Source organism: Lissotriton helveticus, chromosome 3_1 (assembly GCF_964261635.1).
Source record: "Lissotriton helveticus chromosome 3_1, aLisHel1.1, whole genome shotgun sequence".
NCBI classification, from domain to species: Eukaryota; Metazoa; Chordata; class Amphibia; order Caudata; family Salamandridae; genus Lissotriton; species Lissotriton helveticus.
The window spans coordinates 1,535,002,647-1,535,026,437 of record NC_136061.1 but is presented as its reverse complement, the minus strand read 5'-3'; the positions used below and the strand labels follow the sequence as shown (position 1 = coordinate 1,535,026,437).

At 45.8% G+C, this 23,791-nt stretch overlaps 1 protein-coding gene across 1 annotated transcript in view; it reads left to right on the top strand.

The window, feature by feature from the left end:
* The window catches only part of UPK2 (uroplakin 2), a 71,427-nt gene that overhangs the window by 792 nt on the left and 46,844 nt on the right, over nucleotides 1–23,791 (top strand). The gene's annotated exons all lie outside the window — the stretch shown is intronic.

Below are 23,791 nucleotides of genomic sequence, written 5' to 3'. Positions count from 1 at the left end.
CACGCCTCACTCACCAAGGCAGGGGCTGCCTTAGTCATGTGCAAGCTGTGCACCTGCACAGGGCCACCAAACCCCAGGGGCCACCACGCCAATATATATCCCTATCCTCTGAGGATGGATACATATTTGCGTGGCGGCCCCTGGCAGGGATTTGGCGGCCTCCGGCTCTGTAACACCTACTTGAGCTGGGGGGGGGCGCTCCTGGACCCCCTTCTTCCGGGGCCCCTACCTACGCTCCCTGCCCAGGGCCGCCATGAGCCTAGAGCCACCCCTGACCAAGGGCAGGTACAGCACAGGCAGTGGGGGCAGGTCAAGCTTCACCCACAGCTTTGTCAGTTCTGTAACTGTAACGAGACAGCCACAACGCAAGCTTCCGACATAGGCAAAAACGGGTGAGCAGTATCAGTGCTGCTAACTGTCCTCTCTGCCACACCAACACACAACGGACACAGCACAGCCAGTAGCTAAAGCAGAGCAAGAAACCCTCACATACGCAATGGGGCTTACTTACAAGCCCCTTGCGCCACCCGTACGTCACTTTTCCCATGTTAGAAATGACGCACATGTGGCGCAAGAGGCTTGTAAATACGCCCCAATGTGTGTAATACAAGCAGCAGATGTGCAAGCTTCCTGACACACAAAAACAGAGAGCAAAGGCTGCAGTGTGCAAGCTCCCCTCACACACACTAGAGGTACAGTAGAGGCAAGAGTAGTTATACCTCTCAACCTTTTGAGTCCCCAAGGATAGCGAGATTGGGCAGTTTTAGAGGACAACTCCAGTAAATTCAACACTTTTGAATCAATGTTGGGAGGGTGAGAGATTTTCATGGTGAGTGTGGGCTCATTGAAGTCTATGGAAGGCATTTTGCTCGTTTGGAGGGTGAAGATGAGCCCTAGGACAGTAACCACTTCCAAAGGAGGGTGAGGTGAGAGGTGTGCCTTCCAATGAGTTTCCTCCTTGCAACTGGGGACATTTTTTTTTCTCTCTGCCTGGGTTCACCACGCCTCGTGAGGCGATGCCGGAACCAAAAGTCAAAACCAAACACCTCGTCGCAGGGCGGGGCTGCTACCACTGTGCTCTGGCACTCCTGTGGCTGGGCCATGGTTAAAGTCTTTAAGAGAAGGGAGCTGGCTGAGAATCCACCTTCGAGAGCTGAGCAGTTCCCTGACTTTAATTGTGCAGGTCGCCGCCTATATCTAAAGGCCTCCCAAGTGTAGAGTCTTTCAATATAAAGACCTCCAGACCAGGCCTGCCCAAAAGGAGAACAAGGCAAAAGCGACAGTTTTAAGCACGTTAGATGTTACGAAGGATATCACTTCTCAGTTTGTATAGATTTCACTTGTCGGTTTATAGGCTAATTTGTAAACTTGATGTACCAAATGACCTAGTGAGATCATGATAAAAATGTTAACTGAACAGGACAGAGCGATGATGCTTTTGCCCAAATCACAGCCCTCTACTCCTGCATCGGGATCTAATCCATGGCTCCCTGGCAGCAACCATTACATGCACCCGTTCACACGAGACCTTGATGTGGAAGGGTCAGTCTCTGAACCAAGCACTCAAGTTGAGTGAGTGATGGAGAATTCCAAATCATCAGTTATCAAAATATTGCATATTTAATGTAGTTGGGTAGTGTAGGTAGAAAACTCTGAGAACCAATAGTCCTGCAGGTTGATGCTATAGTAGGCTAGTCGTAGGGTTACTGCTGTCTTGGAAACTTTTAAAGGATCTTTGGAATAAATGGGGTTGCTGAAATGTGTACAATCACTTCTCTAACTAGACAATCTTCAGACCACCCCGATAAATCTTGGCATGTTCCAAACCTGTGAATCAAATGTGTTGTGCTTGGAATTGATGTGATGGTGACAATATTCATTTGTGGACAGGATGAAACTTGAATGATGGAACGGAGAACTCTAATTTATTTTCAGATCTCAAAAATGAAGGCTCTGACCGGGTCAGCTTCACACATTTCAATATGAGATACACAAATGCAAATTCTTGTGGAATGATCCACTCTGAGCCAAAAGATGGATGCTAACTTGAAAAAAATTAGCACTTCCCTGCTTTCTGATGAACTATATGGCTGTCCTTCTGAGGCATGGGTATACTTATTTTTTTTTGCTAAACACCCATGATATTTTTGTTTGTGTTCTACGAAGCAGGAAAAAAGTGCAAAGGGTAATGTATGAAGCACAACATTTTCCAAACGTGTCAGCATTTCATGGTGGCTTGTGGAGAAAGTCGTGTTTTGCCTTTTAGCGTAATGTTTCGCCCGTACCTAGCACGGTTATCCATGTGTATTATTTTTTTAAACCAATGATTTTTTAGATTTTTTTGTTTTAAATTGTTTTATAGGTAGACATATGATTTAGCAAAAGTGCAGCCAAATGCTGTAGCAATTCCGTCAGGCAACATTCAACAAACATCATAAATGTTTTGTGAGAGGGCGATCAATTCAGAAAGGCAGTTTTCTAAACAATATGTGTGTGTGCATTTGTGGTAGTACGAAGGCTGTCTCCCAACAAGGGGACTCAACAGGTTGTCGTGTATTATATTGTTGTCTCCTACTAGTGAGCAGCCCATCCTAAGATTATAAAGTGGGAACGGGGAGCATGTGGGAATGGTGAGAGGAGGGAAAGGACTTTGGTTAAACTGAGGCTGGTTGCATTAAGTAGGCAGTAGTAGGGCGAAAAATCTATAAAAATGAGTTAAAAAATAAAAAAGAAGGCAGTAATAGGGTGCAAGGGCTCACTGTGGAAAGATTCAGTAGCGCCAGTGGGTTAACGTGTCAAACAAAGTAGGGGTATAGTGTGTTGCCTGTCAGGGTATCAAGGTATGAAGAAAGGCTGTGACAGCGTAAGTGTATCACAAACTAAGGGGTAGGAAGTTTATACAGGAGATGAACCTGGTGTGGGAGATATTGTCAGACTCTCCAACAAGGTGACCCTTGCAGAATGATCAATCATTTTTGCTGTGTCTTTGTGTGGACCTTCGCTTTTTGTCCATAAGAGAGGAAGACACTCCCCGTTCTAATGGCTGCGGTAGCCAACGATGACCGTATTAGAGGATTAGCAGAAAACAATATGGCTCCTCTTTAGGGCCTTCTCCTTAAAGCCTTGGGTAGGACTTGATTCATATCTCCAGAGGTTGCTTCAAGACATGATGCTCCAAGTGGGGTGTATTGTTCTTTGGAGGAGAGGCAAAGACCACCGCAACAAAAATGTCCATGGGCAGATCAGATAATTTGCTGTTAATGGGAAAAAAGCTTGTACATATGTTTAGAAGACTGCAAAGTAATTTCTGGATGGGTGTGGCGATGTGTCGTCCTAGTTTGTTTCATCATCAGTGTCAGTCTCTGGACTGACGTCAGACAGCCTCATCCCCTTAATAGCAAGTTTACCCAATGAAAATTGTACTTAAGCACCCTCATGATGACAGGTGTCCGTCTGCTTCAGTGGTATCAAAAATGGTGTTGCCAAAGGCCAAGAACAGCCATGTCATTAAGTTAGTTTTGATGTGCCTCAAGAAGATGTCTGAAACCAGCTGGGAGCTGAGACTACTACTGATAATCCTTCGACACCCACTGAGTCGACAGATTTGGGGTCCTAAGATTCCTGCATTTAGCCAATCACATGTGAATGGTGGGCAGCTAAAAGGAAACTCAATTGCCATTGTATTCCACTGAAGGTGGACAACTGAAAGAGCACCAGGCAATTCAGGCTATGAACTGGTGGGAGAGGTTCCCATGCAACATTCCTAGTTGTCTAGGATTTGAAGCGAAGGAGTCACAGAAGGAGTTAGGGGCGTGACCGGACCAGCGACCATAATGGCCGCTCAGAGCTGAAGCTCCATGAAAGCCGCGCGTACAACATCCCCACACGGAGCTAAACCACAACAAAACCCACTACTAAGTGGTGACAAGGCTTCACCTGGTAATTATCGGTTAGTGGCACGAATCGATAATGAGGCCAAATACTTTGCGGGTACATTGTTGGAAGAGCTTACATCCTGGACAGACACAAATGATATAATTCCACTAAATCAGACAGGCATCCGTAAGAAAACAGGTACAACAACAAACATCTTGACATTATCCCTGCTTATAGATGCAGCAATTTCGAAGAAAATGTAGCTGCACCTTTGTTTTATCGATTTTAGTGCCGCCTTCGATAATGTGGACAGATTGAGACTGTGGGGAAGCTAGCCAGCTGGGGTATCCCATATGCTCTTTTAAAAATGATAATGCTCCTACATACAAATACCTGGGTACAGGTTAAACTAGGCACAGGTACGCATCTGACAAGGAAAGTAAAAATAACCAAGGGCCTCAAACAGGGTGCTGGCACCCATGTTATTTAATTTATTCATGGCAGACCTACCACAATTACTCAACACCAGCAATGCTCAGACACCCAGGATGGGGGGGGGCACAACTCTGTCCAATCTCCTTTATGCTGACGACGTAATCTTGCTCAGCTCCACAGCAGTTGGCTTGCAACATCTTCTCAACAGCATGCAGGATTACGCTGAAGCAAATAAGCTGTCAATTAACTTAAAGAAAACTAGAACTATGTCAATCAACATCAAAAGGAAAGAAGTGAGAATCTGGCATCTGGCCGGTACACAAATAGATTCAGCGGTACCCTATAAGTACATAGGTGTCTACATTGACAAAGAAGGATCATTTGCTCAACACCGAGAAGAGATTAAAAGGAAGGGGCTGGTGCTAGCACTAACCATGAAAAGCCTTACATCTAAATTATCGGGCCCAACGCCGAGTCCCCTACTGAATGTAGCACAGGCTAAAATCCTATCCACAATAATTTATGGTAGTGAAGCCTTAAGAGGCAGAGACGCTAAAAAGTTGGATGCAACTTTAGTAAAAGCATGCATAAGCACGTTTAGCCTTCTAAACTACACTTCCCTGGTGCAAATTAGGCTGGAAATCAGCGTCCTGAAGCAATCATGGGCCAGATATGGCGCATACATCAACTACTGGAATAAAATCAGACTATCGGCCCTAAAACTCTAAATCCGCTTGTATGGCAAGATCTTCAACAAAGGAAGGATTCTCCTGCAAGAAGCTGTATTCAGAAGGCTCTAGCATGCATTGGACTCTTGTCCCTTTGGAACACATAGACCCACCATCCAGCTTTTAAGAAACTAGTTTGGAAATCCTTGAAACAGTTGGCATTGGTGGAGTACAAAGCAGCCTTTTCTGCAAGATCGCACACCTGGATGACTCTGAACAATTACAAAGTCCTAGCTCCCCAAAAATATTTTAATTTGGGCTACCCGAAATCACTGAAATTAAAATTCTTAAAACATCACCTTGGCTTGATCCCGTGCACTCAGAATCTTCCACCATGGAAAAGGGAGCCATCTCGAACATCTTGGAGTCGGTGCAAAAATGGCCAGGGTGACATTATCCATTTATTATGCTCCTGCAAGGAGCTGACACAGGAAAGGAGACAGCTGCTAAGTGTCCCCCTAAACCAAAGGAGCATTTGCTCAAGGAGACAAGTAGTTTTGGCATGCTTTGACCCAGCAACACCTCAATGAAACTATAGACTTGTGAGATTCCTAGATGCAGCCGAGAAAGAAATGCCATTGAACACCTAAACTCCTTGCAGGCTAAGGCGTAGCCCTTTAGGCATTCAACTCATGCAGGTGGCCGGAAGCTGAAATAATTGGGATTACTGTATCCACCCTTTTAACAATGATACGAGACTGCCCCCAATAAGGTCGACTTGGGAAGCCTCCATATAAGCGCTTGGACTGGTCTTTTAAAAAACGTCCTCTCTTGGTTAATAGCACTGCCAAGACAGAGTAATGAAGCCGGGCAGAACGCACAATTTATATTTAGAGCTATCTGCATGAAGAACAAAGCATTTTTAATCAGATAACAATTTAACTGTTTGTAAGCTTTTATTGATACATGAATTTTGCAAATGTGTAATTAATATCTCATCATGATTTTATTGTCTTACTTGAAATTTGTATTGCAATGGTTTTAAGTAACTATGCAAATGTGATAAATTCAATTCAATTCAATTCACTACAATGAAGTGTTCCTGAAATCGGAACACCCAAAGCATCTTCCGGACTGAGCACTGTTCTCCTGCATCACCGTTTAAATGAGTAACCGGCTAAAGAAACATCCATCGGTCGCACTGCAAGATGGTCACTGGGGCGGGAAGGATTTGCACACAGAGTCGGCAGAGAGGAAAAACCGTAGTCTAGTGTGGGTTCCCTGGAAGCAGCGACGAATGACTGCGAGTGGCAGATTCACCCTCTCCTCACCCCTGCGGAGTGCATGGACTGAGGAAAAGCACTGGTGCAGTCAGTGTCGCGTAAGCCTCGCCTGCTCGGGTACAAGATTGTAACAGTTGCGCTCTGTGGCCAGGGCTGAGCCCAGCAGGACTGCGGTCTCCCTTTCCAGCGCATCCCTGTTCGCCTAGGCCACACTGTCGGACCCGCTGAAGCACCGCGGGTCAGAACGGGGAGCGCCCGTGAGCACAATAGGGCAGGCTCTGACCCTAATCAATGAGAAAAACAAGGACCCCCTGGGTAGTGATAATATATAGACTCCTAGGGCAGGGTAACCAAACATGTGAGTAAAAAATCCTAGGCCATCAACTAGATGAATGAACAATTTGACCTAGACCAATACTGAAAGGAGCAATCAAAGAAGAGGGGAATTAAGTAAAAAACATGTTTTTAATTGGTAAATTAAAATTCATATAGACATATTGCAATAAACAGAATATATGCTAAGAAATAAAACATTAATCAATACACAATATATTTAAATATTAAAAAGTAAGGTACATAACATATACATAATATATATAATACATTTCAAAGTTCATTTAAAGTCATTGTTGATGCCTGAAATGCTGGAGAAAATTAAACTTAAAAACACTTACTTAATTCCCCTCTTCTTTGATTGCTCCTTTCAGTATTGGTCTAGGTCAAATTGTTCATTCATCTAGTTGATGGCCTAGGATTTTTTACTCACATGTCTGACCCTAATCAAGCACGCTATAGATGCAGAACTTTGGGAACTGCCACTAAACCAAACATCAAGGTGCACAAAGAGAAAAGGCCCGTTTGTTGTGCCTGGTAAGGAGGAGAAGGCGGAGACGGCTGTGCAATCATCTGGGAGAGCGAGACACAGCCGTTGAGACTGGGTAGAGGCTACAAAGAACCACAACTCACAACAATTATCTTTATACTTTACATTTTCCATGTCATATTCAGTGATAAACACCAACACCACCTCAACCAAAGACTTGCCAGCATTGTAATAATTGAGTAGAGGTACACTGCAGTGGGGGGGTGGGGACACACCAGTGGAACCAGCACATCGTCACTTACTTGGGGATGGAGATTGAGAACAAAGGGAATGGTGTGCAAGGATCCTAAGCAGGGCCTATTGCAATTTGAAGCGTCCAAGGCACCAGAGGGCCGACAAACTACAGGTATGGCAGGCTAAATGTCCGTCGGCGCAACGGGAGAACCGGCTTCCCCAGATACCACTGCGCTCCTGCTGGAACTGCGATCAGGGTTTAAGGCCCTAGAAACCAGCTTTGATGCACTAGATAGGCGGCTTGACGGGCTGGGTGAACGGATTGATCATCATGAAACCCGCCTGGACACAGCAGAAGGGAGTATATCGGATCTGGAAGATGGAGCAGCCCAAACTACTAAGCGCGTGGAGCACGTCAAACGCATAATAAAGACAGTCGCAGCCAAGAACGAGGATTTGGAAGCAAGGATCAGCCGCAATAACGTGCAAATCATGGGAATTCCTGAATCTACCAACACAAGGCGGTTATACCAGTTTGTCGAGTGCCTACTGACCAACTTGTTCAGGTCTGAACAATTTACAAGCACATTTGTAGTTGAACGAGCGTACAGAACATTGGGGCCCAGGCCAAGCCCTGGGTGCCCGCCAAGACCCATATGGGAAAGACTCCTAAACTTTAAAGACAGAGACACAGCGCTACATCTCGCCAGAGAAGCTGAAACTCTGTCCTGGAAGGGATCAAATGTCTCCATATACCTGGACTTCATTGCATTGGGGCAGGACGTGAGGCGCAAGTTTGCAGGAGCGAAGACTGCGGTGCGGAAGCTAGGCCTTCGCTATGGGATGCTATATCCTGCGAGATTCAAAGTAGACGTGAATGGGAAGACGAAAATATTTGATAATCCTGAAGATGTCCAAACCTTCTGCAAGCAGCATGTGGGGGCAGGCGATCTACATGGTGGCACTTCCCCAGGAGAAGCATCACAGGGAGCCCAATCAGACATGAGTGCGGACCTAATCACAGCTAGTTGATTTGTCCTGTTGGCAGAGTGGAGCTGTGTGAAATGTCTGTTAATACTGCCTTAACCGAAGATAAGTGGTGTGGATTTGAGGGGAGGGGGGCCAGCCTGAGTAAACAGAGAAGAATGCGTAGTGGGACTAATGTTTTAGAACATCGCTAGTGGGCGGGGTGCCCACGTGGCATTGCCACTACCTCAGTGGTCTCACAATGGTATTGAAATGGAGAAGTTCGCCACACAGTTAATCCTAGGAAACATAGGGGAAGCACCTGGTGGGCAGCCGCTAGGTGGAGGTGGGGAGGGAGGAGGGAGGGGTATAGAAATGTTTAAAATGTTCAAAGATGCAGTTACACCAGCTCAGTTGACAGTCCTATGCGTTATCCACATCCTACAGAGAAGATATAGTATGCTCGACTACTCACATTGGCACATAAGGTAGAAATACATCACAGCATGAAAGTCGCCATACTGACATGGAACGTACGAGGCCTTAATAATCAAAAGAAATGTAGACTAGTACTTCAATATGCGAGTCAACACAGCGCAGACATAGTTTATCAACAAGAAACACACGTATCACCTTCCTCTCTACGTAAGTTCGCATCTGCCTGGGGTCCCCACGGGTTCTTTTCGAACTATAGCACATACGTTTGAGGAGTAGCGATACTGGTTAACAAACAATTGTCCTTTGTACATACTGCAACGTATACAGACCCAGGAGGACGTTTTCTTCTGGTAACAGGGGTCCTGGTAGGGCACAAGGTGTTGCTGGCCAATATATACTCACCAAATACAGATGATCCGGCCTTCTATGAACAGCTCCAGTCGCAATTAGACACTCTAGAGGTCAATTATATTCTATTGGGAGGGGACTTGAATATTGTGCTGGAGCCTAGATTGGACAGTACTGCTGAGTCTCCGGTAAGCAAGCCCTGTTCCTGCCTGGATGGTATTAACAGAAATTCATAACACTTGGGAATTAAAGGACACATGGCAACACCTTAACCCTCAGAGCACTTAATATACTCATTATGCACAACAATATAACACATGGACGAGACTAGATTACTGGCTGTTATCGCGACCAATGCGTCCATGGGTTCAAACAGTAGTACACTTGCCCTGCACCCTATCAGACCACTCCTCAGTACTCCTGTCAATACAAGTACCGGCTGAGGGAAGGCTTGAGAGGCAGTGCAGGTTCCCTACCATGGTGTTGAGAGACACTGTCCTTAGAGAGGCACTGCGCACAGCAATAGTGGATTACTTTGCCCATAACACAGCATCGGTCTCCACGCAGAGTGTTCTATGGGAGGCCTATAAGCGTGCATCAGAGGTATGCATTTCCATGCATCCAAGGGTGCTGAGGGACCTACGGCACAGCTTAGCTAGATTAGAGAAAGAACTAGCCAAACTAGATAGAGAGAACATGGCAAGACATGCACGAGATAACGCACCTCATATGAACCGCAGGACAGAATTATTGGCAGAATATACTGAAGCAGCAGAACAAGAAGCGCACTTCCTGGGAAAATATGCGAAGGGGCATAGGTATGGGGAGGGGGAGCGAACAAGTCGCACGCTTGCACAGCTGCTCCAGCCACATTATAAGCAGAGCTATATTACTAACCTGCAAGAGCCAGACGGAGGGATGGCTGTGGGAACGGTTGCCATTAAGCAGACATTATTGCAATTCTACATGGATCTTTACACTACAAGGGCAGCAACCAGTGCAGATGGGATTAAGGAATTCTTATGCGAGATAACTATGGTTTGGCTCCCTGATGCGCACAGACAATTCTTAAGTGAACCATTCTCAACCGATGAGATAGAACAAGCTATTGAGGCTATCGGTGGATCCAAGGCCCTGGGCCTCGATGGGTTCTCTGGCACCTTCTACAAATCATATAAGAATCTGCTGGCCCCCTACTTACTAGAGGTTAATGCAGAAGCCTTAGAGGAAGGAATACTTCCACCCTCGTTCAGCGAGGCAGTCCTGATATTGTTACCTAAACCTGGCAAAGATCCTGAAAAGTGTGGCTTGTATTGATAGCTCTCTTTGCTTAATTTGGATTATGAAATTCAGCAAACATGCTGGCGACTAGGTTGTCCCTACTTATGGAGCAAATTATAGCACACAGATCCACAGCTCTAAACTTAAGGACCTTTTTTTCTGTGGTTAACAGAATAAATCCGACTACCCCCGCAGTAGCGGCATTTTTAGATGCGGAGTAGGCGTTCGACTCGGTGGAGTGGCCCTTCTTACATGCCATATGGGCTAAGATGGGCGTCCTGAAGGACTTTGCAGACTTGATTAAACTACTGTACACTGCACAGACTGCCTGTGTTCGATTCAACGGCACCATAACAGAACCTTTTCCCATAACTAGAGGCACCAGGCAGGGATGCCCTTTATCTCCATTACTTTTTGTAATTGCAATGGACCTGCTCATGCGCTAGTTCAACAGGGATCACTTACATATAGGGTTCCAGTTCAAGCAGGGCCGGTACTGGTGACCTTATATGCAGATGATGTGGTTCTGTATGTTCGTACACCAGAGGTTAACATCTAGCCGCTGCTGGGGGAACTAGAACGTTTCAGAGCCCTATCCGTCCTCCACAATAATTGGGGCAAATCTGAAGTGTTTTCATTGACGGGAGTGCAGGATTGCTCGTGTGGAGAATTCCCCCTACACTGGTGTGAAGCGGAGACCAATTATTTAGGAATTCACTTGCACAGAGATAAAGAACAAGTGATACGTCTTAATTATGGCCCAGTGTTAGACCGTCTACAAGTACAAATGGAACGCTGGGTCAAACTACTGTTGTCAATGGCGGGCGGATAGCCACCATTAAAATTGTGGTACTACCCCGTCTCCATACCCATCCCACTTACTAACATTTTTTCCAAACAGGTCTGCACGCATTTAATAAAATTGGTGTGGGGGCAAGCGGCCCACATGACATACAAACGATATCTACTACTTGCTGGGCATGGCAAAAACTCCTTAGGAAGACTGGGAGGGAGACACTATACTCACAGGTGCTGCCGATATCAGCTAACCCATTGCTTCCTCCAACACTTGAAGCTCGGACTAGGCACACGCTAGCTCACTTGGGGGTAGACACCATAGGCGACTTGTTCCCTGGTGGGCACATGTTCTCCCAGACAGCAGACCCCCACTTCTCAACAGCCTCATTCATGGATCAGTTTGTACTGGCCCGTATACAAAGTACACTTAGGGATGTAATCATAGACACAAGCTTATTCATTTCAAGATACTTAGATGGGCTTATGTTACACCACAGCAGATGACCCACATAAAAATTGCTAAATTCACACATTGCCCTAAATGCAATGCGTTAACAGCCTCTTTCATACACATGACTTGGACATGTAATATAATAAACACCTATTGGCAAGACGTATTTAGCATAATGCAGCAAATGACTGGGCTACAACAGACCCCCTGCCCGTTATTGGCGCTGATAGGTTATGTGGACATACTGCTCAAAAGTAATCGCAGAATTACAGCGGTGACCCTGCTTCTAGCGAAGCGCAAAATAATTATACGCTGGGCTACCAGACAGAAACAGACAGTTAAAGGGTAGCTTATTGTGACATTACATGTGAGCTATATGCTGAGCTACAACCACCCACATGTTGCCAAAAGGACGTATGGCAGCCTTTACGGGAATACCTTCAACAGCAGGAGGAAAGACACACAACCTAGCCAGGGGAGGCAACTTCCAGAATAAAGTTCATAAACAATGTGGTATAATTACAGGAATTATACAAGTAGACAGTGCCAATGGAATGAGCTAGGGCTAACGGACGATGCAAACATTCTCCCCCAGTCAAAAGATCTGGGTTAAATCCATTGTTCTTTTGCCCACTACTCCACCCCAGTTTGGACCCAGCCATATGCAAACCAATCTTGACCCTGTGCCTCGTGGGAACAGTCCAGACCGAACTGCCAGGCCAGGTCCTCCCTGGACCGGAAACCAGCATCCTGGGACTGGTTTCAGGGTATCTCACCCTTCTTCAGCCTGGCTAGCTTGAATCCAGAGGCACAGTGAGCAAGGGACCCACGTCTGGGCATACCCATTCCACTTAGGACAAAAAGTGTCACAGCAAACAAATTATGGACAGAATCCTGACAATGCAAACATTCTCCCCCAGTCAAAAGATCTGGGTTAACTCCATCGTTCTTTTGCCCACTACGCCACCCCAGTTTGGACCCAGCCATATGCAAATCAGTCTTGACCCTGTGCCTCATGGGAACAGTCTAAACCGAACTGCCAGGTCAGGTCCTCAATGCACAATGGCGGCACAATGATTTACATATGTGTTAATCAAATAATGATTGAGGATTGGTGAAACAATGTAACTGCATATCAATGTATCCTAAGTTTTTTGTGTACTGTCAAAATGATAAAGTTCTTTTTAAAAAAAAAAAAGGATTCACAGACGGAGTTACATAGTCCACGTCGCATGATGGAGAACAGTTCACGCACCACTGTTACATGTTCACCTCCAAAAATACAGCCACAGCCAGGAAGCCATGGATGAAAGATGCTGCCTCCCTTTCTTACTGTTCTTGGGGGTCTCAGCCCACTTTCCTAGCTGAGGGAGTCCGAGCTCAGGGGCAAGATCTCACATGTTTTCTCAAACTCCAATGAGAGAGAGGACTCAAGAGGCAGCGCGCTCCATGAAGGAGGGGGCATTTAGCATTATTGCCCTCAGCCTAGAACATTAACAGAGATCATCCTCAGATAATTGCCTCCGGCACAGTTATTGGTTCAAGGTGAAGGCACATGATGAGGGAAAGGGCAATTAAAGCCTATGAACGGCGAATAGTCTGTGAGTAATGAAGCTATTAAAATGCTAATGTAAACCCACATATTCAAAAGTAACAGCATCCAATGCCTCCACATAACATAACAAACATATCTGTATTTGTAAAGCACACATTCACGATTGGGTCTCTTGGCGCTCAAATAAATGTTTCATGTCTGTTTTGTGAGACTGAACACAGAACACTGACAAACATTAGTTAGTGTCAGTAATCTAAATTTTTGATTGGATTAGAAATTTCTACATTCAATTCAGGAAGCAGATCTATTTTACAGTTTTACATATGTATCATAGTGGTGAAAAATCCAGAACTTTGGTCCGCAAGCATTCCAAGTGAGGTAGGAAGCATAAAGAGAAAAATAGCTGAAGAAAGAAAGGAAAACACACTGGTGGGCCAGCGAGCCCCTGCAGTAAGGAATAACTGAGCACGAGAGAAGCAAGTTACCTCGTTCACACTGATCAGCAGAGGCAAGCATTGTGAAAGCCAATTCTGAGCAGCATAGCTAAAGAATAAAAAAAGCCTTTGAGGCAGTCGCCTATGTCATTTTGAGGCATACACACCATGCATGCGTGCACCTTAAAAAATGACACAGGCGCTTTGTTTTTAGGTCTCGCCTATCCTATCCCGAAGGGATTGATAGGCGAGATTATAGTAAGCGGTCCGAAAAGTCTACCTAGCTGCGGATCGTGTACAGTTCATGTGAACCAGGCGCGTGCACAGTAATTCACTCCCCCTACCCCTCCCACAAAGCAAGACAAGTCAAGAACATCAAAGCGACCGCGGTCGCTCTGATAGACTTCAAAGGAATGCGCTCCCCCACCCCCACCACAGCAATGCCGAGAGGTTGTTGCTTTATTGCTCTCACTTGAGGCCTTGTTTTTCTTGGGCTCGTGTGACTTGCACCAGTGGCTTCTCCTGACTGTGCAGTCCAAACAGGGTGCGACCCAAGGCTTCTAGGGATGTTTGAACTTGCCTGGTCCTTCAGCGTGCGAGCCGGAGTCGTCCTCTGCCATCTATTTTGCATAACTCCCCCATCTATGCCCTTCGTGTGGCTTTGTTGTTTTTACCGGAGCGTCGCGCAATCACTTTTAAATGCGCTCCGTACCTGCCCTCCTTCCCCCACTGCACGTCACATATTTACGTAGTTAACATGGCGGCCTCGCGCCTTAGTTTGTACACTTTTTAAACTGTTTTCTGCATGCGCGGCACACGGCACGGTGAATAAATACTGTAGATTAACTTAAGCTTCAGGAACAAACAAGGCTTCTAAAGAGGCTGTAGACAGGCCACCAAATTCCACTGTGAACAGCTTTGTTATCCACCTTGAAAAAGGTAGTTCTGAATCAAAATAATGCTTGCTGTCCTATTTACCTGACATTGCGTTTCTGGCACACGAAAACTAGCAGGGGGTGGGGGTGGCAAGGAAGGGAGCGTCGCCCTCCCCACCACCTTCTGTATACTATAAAGCCCGTTCATCCCTCACCACCTTCCATGAGTGAGTAGTTCTGTCATCCGGCGCTTCTTTCCTAAACTCGGCACTAATGTGCACGCGGTGAGGAGGTATGTGCATGCGGTGAGGAGGTCCGCCCCGCCGCCAGAGACACGCTTCTCTTGCCTCGTGCCTTCTGCCCTCCTAGTGCCACCTCCCCTCCTCTGCAGTGATAGGCTCTCAGCTTCAGCTACTCCTGTGCCCGCTCACCGCCGAAATCTGTCCTCCTGCCCAGTCCCTAGACTTTCTTGCTGCAGCAGAGACGATTCACACTGCTACCCTACCTACTTCCGCAGGGCAATCCTCCCACTCACCACAACAGGCAATGCACAATGTGCTGCCCCATCTTCCAAAACCCTCCACACCCGTCTCTACTTTCTCACACTCACAAAATACTTTCCCTCACCTCTGTGAATTCTTTACCGCCATTTGATGGCACCCTGCCTCCTATGTGGTCTGTCCTCGCCACTCAGAAATATCGTGCTGCTGTTGCATTGTTTCGGGGCTGTGTCTCATTATTTTTATCCTTCTGCCCCACCCACACCTTCCTTCATATAGGAAAAATAACCTCACGCCATAATTACCCTTGCATTTAGACCTCCTGCAAACACCTAAACACCCACCCTTCCTACAGCCCGTCTGCCCGCACTATCAGTCTTTCAACTGGGCCTCACCAACACCACCTGGTTCTGTAATAAATGTCCTGGCATGCCCCATCACATTCAACATGCTGGTTTTATCCCGAAACACACGTTCAACGCAATTGTCTTTATACTCTCCTAAAGAATCTCAAATTACTATTTGCAGCAGCCACAATCACCCCCCTCCTTATTTCTTCTTCGTACATTCCACCTAAACTACTCCCTCAGTATTTACAGCCTGCCACGAACACTTCATCACTCAAACCTTTTACCGATACCCACTAGTGTGCTACACTTGTGTGCCAGTTCTGAAGGGCGCATATACATCTTGTGGTATCTGTGGGACTGTGCCAACTGGATAGGTGGAAACTAGCTTGGAGTTCCTCCCAAACACAGTGTGGCGCAGCGGCTCACTAGTGTGGGTGCCTCCTAAACCCCTTGATTCTTCTAATACACACATTATTAACACTTCCATTCTCTAAAAATAGCGCTAAAGGCGAATAAACAAAACCAATCATTCAAGATGGAAGGTGGGAGGGAATCTTTGGTATTTGTGTGGTCTTTGTGAGAAGTGCATCTTGTTGCTTTGTCTCGCTGAGCATATGGTGCGGACTTGGTTCCAATCTGCGCCTTAACGTGCCTTTCTTGATGGCCTTGGGGCACTGTGCAGAGTATGGCACTAGTTTACTTGTAGACTTTAAACACTGTCGGAGCTGCCGAACGCCGAGATTTCCAAGACAACTAAGGAACTGCAAGAATACAAGCTTACACTCTGCTGGAGGTGTGGTCAGAGCGTGAAGCAGGGGTATTCCGGCAGACTGTCGTCCTGTGCATCAGGGGGGATTTTTGGCATAAATAATAATTTCGAATTTAGCGGCCCTGCTTAATATCTGACTGTACTTCAAGAATATGCCCAACACGTCAAACAAACGCTTAAATAAGAGTATAACCGTATCTGCTCTAGGCCATTTTATTTGTAAAACATTTGTGTGAGATACTTCCTACAGGATACAGACATGCCTTGCAGAAATGCCTTGCAGCAAGTTTGAGCTATTGGCATTCTAAAAGACAATACCTTTTATTTATGTTTTGATTTTTGAAACATAAATAAAACGCATTGTTATTTGCAATGTCAATAGCTCAAACTCGCGTAAGTACGAGACCTATTGCTTTGCAAATGCAATAGATCTCGCATTTGCGAGAGATTAAGCTAATGGCATTGTAAATGAAAATGCCATTTATTTATCTCTTTTCAAAACCAAAACATAAATAAAAGGTTTGTCATTTACAATGTCAATTGCTCTAACTTTTGCAAATGCGAGACTTATTGCATTGTAAATGCTTGTTCTGTTTAGTTACCTATCCAACTTGGATAGGTAACAAATATTTTTTTTAAAATGGGGGGGGGGAGCAACACGGGACTGGGTGAAAGCAACACTGGAGGTTGGCAGCAACGTGAGGGCTCTGGGTATGAGAAGGTGAAGCAATAGGAGAGAGAACTCCGTGGAGCAGGCGAAGGAGAAGTACACGGGCGAACAGGCAATAGGGGAATATAAGAGTGGGGAAAAGAAGCAAAGGGTGAAACAGTGGGGTGTGGAAGGGAGAAGAAACCTGAGGTGCGCTGTAGGAATGTGGCTTTTTACATAGTGGACCACAACGAGGTACACTGTGTAAAGAGTCCAGGCAAACCCCAATTGTCTGACAGAGGCACAAATTATAATCTAAATTCTCTCTTTTGTTGTAGTGTGGACGAGCAGGTAGTCTTATCCTAGGGTAGTTAGTGCTAAGCATTTATTGCACACATCAAGGCAGTGAGACACACACTCAATAAAGAATTCCGACACCAATTAACAAAAAAATACACACATTTTTTAATGAATTTAAATACCAAGATCATCAGAATCGGGTAAGTACTTTTTGAGTTCGGAATTTTTACAGGTTTCAAAAGTTCACACTGCAATTTCTGGAGCAGTTATTCTATCCTTTGGGTGAAAAACATATACTGCATTCAGGCACTTGTTAGCGACTTACGGAACTCTTCTCTTTGACTTGACGTGAGTAGGGAGCAAGGTCCAAGGCAACACCAACAGGTCCCCTTGGGTGGCACCTGGGAGGCTGGGTGCAGAGGTATGTTTCAGTGTCGGATGCCCCGCTCACTTCAATGGGGAGCAGTCTGGTTGAAAAGAGCCTGCAAGCTGCAACTAGGGGGCCAGTCTGGGTGAACCCACGAGGGACTCAGTCCTTGAGATGTTCAGGCACGTAGGGACACCTTGGATCCACCTCTCCTGAGGCTGTGGGGCTAGGTGCAGTGGTGCTTTAGGGTAGGGTTCATGCTGCGGCAGACATTGGCGGTTGAGGAGGCCTGTACAAAGAGGCTGCAGGCGGCGACTAGAGGTCAAGTCCAGGAAAACCCAAGGGTGGGCTCAACTGTTGAGGGTCTCAGGACCCCATTGGCACAGTCACCTCTCTCAGACTCGGGCTGTGGGGTGCGGGTGCAAAGGTACTTTGAGGTATTGGGTGGCGGCAGTCGGAGGCTCACTCTTTGTCTTGGTTCTGCAGAAACAGGGCAAACAGGACAGCTGGGCCACTCACAATGTGAGTCTCACTGTTCCGTACAGGTTGGTTTTCCTCAGTGCTGGTGTCCGGTCTGGACACAACAAGCCTTGATTGTTGCAAGGGGTCTGGTACCCAGGTATTAGTGCTGTGCAGCTCGGTCTGGGGTTCCCCACACAAGGAGGGAGGATAGAGCTGATCTGTGGGAGCAAGGGAACCTCTTCCTGGGTGGCTACAGCATCGGTAGTCCCGGTAAGTGGCACAAATCGAACCAGAACTTGCTTCTTTGGTGCCTGCGACTGCAGGGGAGTAGCTCCTCTCCTAAAAGGGAGTTCTCTGGCAATTTTTAGAAGCACTGGCAGCCCTCCAGAATTCTTGGAGTCTGCACAGTGGCAGGACGAGTTGGTTACTCCATGAGGGTCCGGTGCAGCAGGCAGGCTGCCAAGTTGGTTGGTGCCAAGTCAGTAGTTGCTCCTCTGTTCTCGTGTCAGCAATCTTCCTTGTTCACTCTTTCTTTGTGTCCATCAAATCTGAAATCCTGGTATCAGGGGTACAACCTAAAAACTGTATTTAGGGGCATTACATGGAGTGTCAGGTAGTAGCCAATGGACTGCCTTCCTTTAGGATGACTACACCCTCTATATGACCACTTCATGTGGATAGTGGGCATAGCCCTGATCTACAGGACCTAATTCTACCAAAACCAAGATGGTGGAATGTTCCTAGTCTTATTCACTTCAGGTCGCCCAACTTAGGGGTGGTACTAGCCTGAGGGTGAACATACCTCCTGACTATCTAATTTTCCTGGACTACAAGAAGGAGCACAGAGGGAAACACAAGAACTAGGACGCCCTCCACTCATTAAGTCACAACAATAATGATGTCCTAGTGCTCAAGGCAGAAACAATATTGTCAAGAAATCTACGGCATCACAAGTTGCACCAAAATTACAACATACCTCCCCTCTTGCAATGAATTTGGGGTAGGGGATGCCTCAGTCTGCTGCCACTATTAAAATAGCCCAACTCTGATAGACTTAACAAACATTTACAAAGCCCACATTCACCTAGTGTAACATAGAAAAAAGGTGAGAAAGCGAGATGGCACCTCACGGGCGCAACACCAATGGGACCCCTGGCTGGTACTCACCAGGATGGCCCTGTTATCATCATTGGTACCATCAAGCTATAACAGAAACGTGTCTTAAACCCAAAGAAAAGATCGTGCGTGATGCAGTGAACAAAAATTATATGTGACTCAACGTACAACATTTAACACATAAAACATATTCTATTCTGCAACTAGGACTAGTTCCTTTAATTTTGTTCCTATTTGTTGCATACAAAACATATATAGAATTAAAAAAGGAGGTTGTGAATACTACCAATCGATTCACAAGCTACTCACAGCCGACATGTTTCATTGCCTTGGTTTGTACCAGGCAATTTCCTCAGGGCATATACCTTTCAATGCCACTGCAAAGGACACTGGGCTTTGCGCACCTTCAATAATCCTAGCCTCTCATACCAGCCGAGAGGAATTTGAACAGGATCACAGCTCCCAATGGTAAGCTTTGTTAAGTCTCCCTCCGTTCTTGTTACGGTAGTGAGGAGAAGTCCGGCGCTCAATCAGCCCTGGAACCCTGCCCTATATGCCCTGAGGAAATTGCCTGATACAAACCAAGGCAATGAAACATGTCGGCTGTGAGTAGGTTGTGAATCGATTGGTAGTATTCACAACCTCCTTTTTTAATTCTATATATGTTTTGTATGCAACAAATAGGAACAAAATTAAAGGAACTAGTCCTAGTTGCAGAATAGAATATGTGTTATGTGTTAAATGTTGTAAGTTGAGTCACATATAATTTTTGTTCAGTGCATCACGCACGATCTTTTCTTTGGGTTTAGGACACGTTTCCGTTATAGCTTGATGGTACCAATGATGATAACAGGGCCATCCTGGTGAGTACCAGCCAGGGGTCCCATTGGTGTTGCGCCCGTGAGGTGCCATCTCGCTTTCTCACGTTTTTTCTATGTTACACTAGGTGAATGTGGGCTTTGTAAATGTTTGTCAAGTCTATCAGAGTTGGGCTATTTTAATAGTGGCAGCAGACTGAGGCATCCCCTACCCCAAATTCATTGCAAGAGGGGAGGTATGTTGTAATTTTGGTGCAACTTGTGATGCCGCAGATTTCTTGACAATATTGTTTCTGCCTTGAGCACTAGGACATCAATATTGTTGTATCTAATTTTCCTGCCTGTCCTGGTGTCAAATAGGCCCTGGGCAGGGGGTGGAATTTCCCCTGTCTGGGGGAGTCAGGATTGCATATCAAAGGCGGTGGAGGCTCTTGAAGCCTCCTGCCTTGAAATGCTGATTACTCGTCATCCTACTTGGAGGAGGTGGTAATATCTGCTGCTAGAGCAGGCATTGTTCCCGACCTCAGAGAGCGTGGCTCTCACCCCCAGGGGGCCAGAAACCCGTCTGTGGTGGCGGGTTGGACAGGACCAGTGAGCCAATACACTGGATGTTGGTAAGTTTTCAGAGGGTACCTCCAGGGTTGCCTCTGGAGGCAAATATTAATAAATCCAGGACTGGAATCAGTGTGGGTTTATTAATGTGGTGTGTTTGATACCAAACACCATATGTTTCAGTGAAACCATTATGTAGCTGGGAAACTAGTTTTGACCAGTGCGCAGTACACATCTTAAGATGGCTTCCCTGTTCCCTTGTACTGTCAGCAATTGAACTGGCCAGCACAGGAACATATCTGCTCATGCACGTATGTCCGCATATGTAATATAATGCACCCTGCCTTAGGGCTGTAAGGCCTTCTGTAGGGATGACTTACAAATATTACATGTAGTGTTAGGAGGCATGGCACACAGGGTGTGTGCCATGTCGTGTTTTCACTTTTTAGAGCACATTGTCCCTCAGCCTGCAGTGGCAGTCTGCCTGAGTTTAGTGCTGTGTCCTTTAGAGTGCTACGCAAACAAATAATGGATGGAATGCTCAATAAATCATACATTCACCCCTAGTCAAGAGATCTGAGTTAAATCCATTGGGTCCTTTAGAGTGGTACAAGATATGTTGCATCTCTTAACCGCATGCGTGCGGGCGGAATTCCGCTCGTACGCGGAGTTTTGCGAAACCGCATTTTACGTGACGAGCTGGGCTCGTCATCAGCGTAGCAGGAGGCTACCTCATGACGAGCCCAGCTCGTCATCAGCGTGGAAGGGGTTAAGTACCCTCTTTAGTACCTATGTCCTAGGTACCAGAGGTGCCACTTACTAGAGACTTATAGAGGTGATAAAAGCCTAGTCAATTGTTTTGAGGCAAGAACACTGGCACTGGGGACCTGATTAGCAGGAACCCAGTGCACTCCAGTCAAAGTTGCATCAAATAACCAGGCAGAAAGTGGGGGAGGGAGAGCTATTGCAACAAAACATCAGTTTCCTATATGCAGGGGTTGGGAGGAGAAGCAACAGGCAAAAAAGCCATGTGGAGTATGCAGGGTGAAGCATATGTGTATGAAAGCAACGGGGAAGTGCATGAGGTTGAGTGCAACATGGAGGGGGGTGGTGAGAAGCACATGAACAACAGTGAGCAACATGGAGAAGCAAAAGGGAGACAGTTGGAAAAAACATGCACTCTCTGGGAGGGCTTAATTGAAAAGAAAAAGCAGGGCTTGAAAAGCAAGCAGTGAAAGTATAGAAGCCAGCCAATCAAAATTGATGATAAAAAGGCAATGCTACAAGGGAAGGACAAAAACTTGATTGACAAGCTGGGACATGAATAAGAAACAGGCAAATGAGTGACAGGAAAGCCAACCAATGATAAGCAATGGGCGGGATCCAAAACACCTTTATGTTCTTAGTAAGCCCAAAATATGTCGGTAACAGACAACACATGCGCTGTGTAGCAGGTGAGACCAAAAAAGGGAACGTCTCAAGTCTCACTCATCATGAGTGAGACTCACGCATTTAGAAATCACCTCTCACACATACTAGGTACTAGCTCACACCTAATGAGGAGGGCTAGGCCCTGCCATCCGAATGTCACACTCATCTGCTTGTAGAACTATTTCAGACAGCATAAACGGGTACTGGAAGCCCTAACTTGACGAGACGAGCACTTCCCTGACCTATATAGGTGGTCGAAGTAGCTGCTTTGCGTGCAGCAGTTCTTCACTACCCACAGGTTATATATTTTCCATATATTGTATACTTCTGCCTGTATCATGCCTTCAGTCACTTGCATGGCACATCCCTATTTAAATGAGGCTTGATATTATTTTATGACTATAGCATATATTTAAGCTGTTTTAATTAGTTCATTGGTGTTACTTCCTTGTCATTAATGTAAGAGGTTGCCTTACATTGTTTCCTGTGACATTAGATGTGCTCATTGGTATGCAATTCTAATACATTTGAAAACCTGTCAGCTCTGCAGCCGAGGCGGGGTGGACGGTCAGGCCTCTTATGCAGACATGGGCAGCGACGTGCTAGGTAGGACTTTGATGAGCAGCTATGAGAGACAATTGCTGATCATGCCCCTGTGTGTTAGTGCACCCATGAGTTGGTTAAAGGAGACCGGCATGGCCGGCAACACTCTTTAGTTAGAACTACAGGCAAGTGCTTATTTAATGCAACACCTTCTTTACAGGATACGTGAGTGTCACTCAAACTACCCATCTAAAAGTCCCACGTGCTGCACAAACTACAAATCCCATAAGCAACTGAATCTAGGGTGACTAGGCGTCCCGGATTTGTCAGGACGGTCCTAGTTTTTCACCAGACGTCCTGGCAGATTTCAGGAAATGTAGCTTATGTCTGGGTTTTTAGAGAGTGTCGATTGAAAACGGCGGGAGGTGCTTTTTTAATTTTTACAAAGGAGGGATAGTTACCAGTTGTTTCAAAGCAGCAATTTAATTATCGGACCAACGTCTTGCGTTAGGGGGGGAGAAGGTGTTGGATTTAAAATCCAACACCTTCCCTAATGTCCGCACAGACTCGAGTTGGAATAGTAAATTATACTATTCCAACATCCAGCGCCCCCTAATGCAATTCGTTGTTCCGAATTGCGTAGTAAAGGTATGCGAACTATCAACCCGGTCGTATTAACGACCGCGTTGTAATGGCATGCGTACTAAACGCATGAAAAGCAACGAGTGCTATTCACAAGCAGGTGAACAGGGTTTACTTTGCATGCGTTACTTCGCATGTCATTACAACACGGTCATTATAACAACCGTGTTGTTAGTTCGCATACCTTTACTACGCAAGTCGGAACAATGACTTGTGTTAGGGGGGAGAAGGTGTTGGATTTAAAATCCAACACCTTCCCTAAAGTCCGCACAGACTGGAGTTGGAATAGTAAATTCTACTATTCCAACATCCAGCGCCCCCTAATGCAATTAGTTGTTCCGAATTGCGTAGTAAAGGTATGCGAACTATCAACGCGGTCATACTAATGACCGCGTTGTAATGGCATGCGTACTAAACGCATGATAAGTAACGAGTGCTAATCAAGCGCTCGCTTGAAGAAAAATTATAGTACTTATTTTTTGTGTGAAATGTTCCAGTATTTGGCTTCAAACTTCTGGTCACCCAAACTGAATCCCTCCCATTAATGTGCAGCTGCATACAAAAACTAATTACACTATTTCATTTACAAAATGTCATCATTTCACGCACTCGATGTTTTCCATCTCATTAATCACATGTCAATGGAAGGTATTTACAATAAAAGACTAATCATCTTAGACACGCTTTGATGGTTCTCATCGAACAGCAATAACGTCCTCTTGTTAGAACTATAGGCAAGTGCTTATTTAATACAGCACCTTCTTTACAGGATATGGGGGCATATTATCAAGCACAGGCGATAAAATTATCGCCGCTTCATCGGCAGG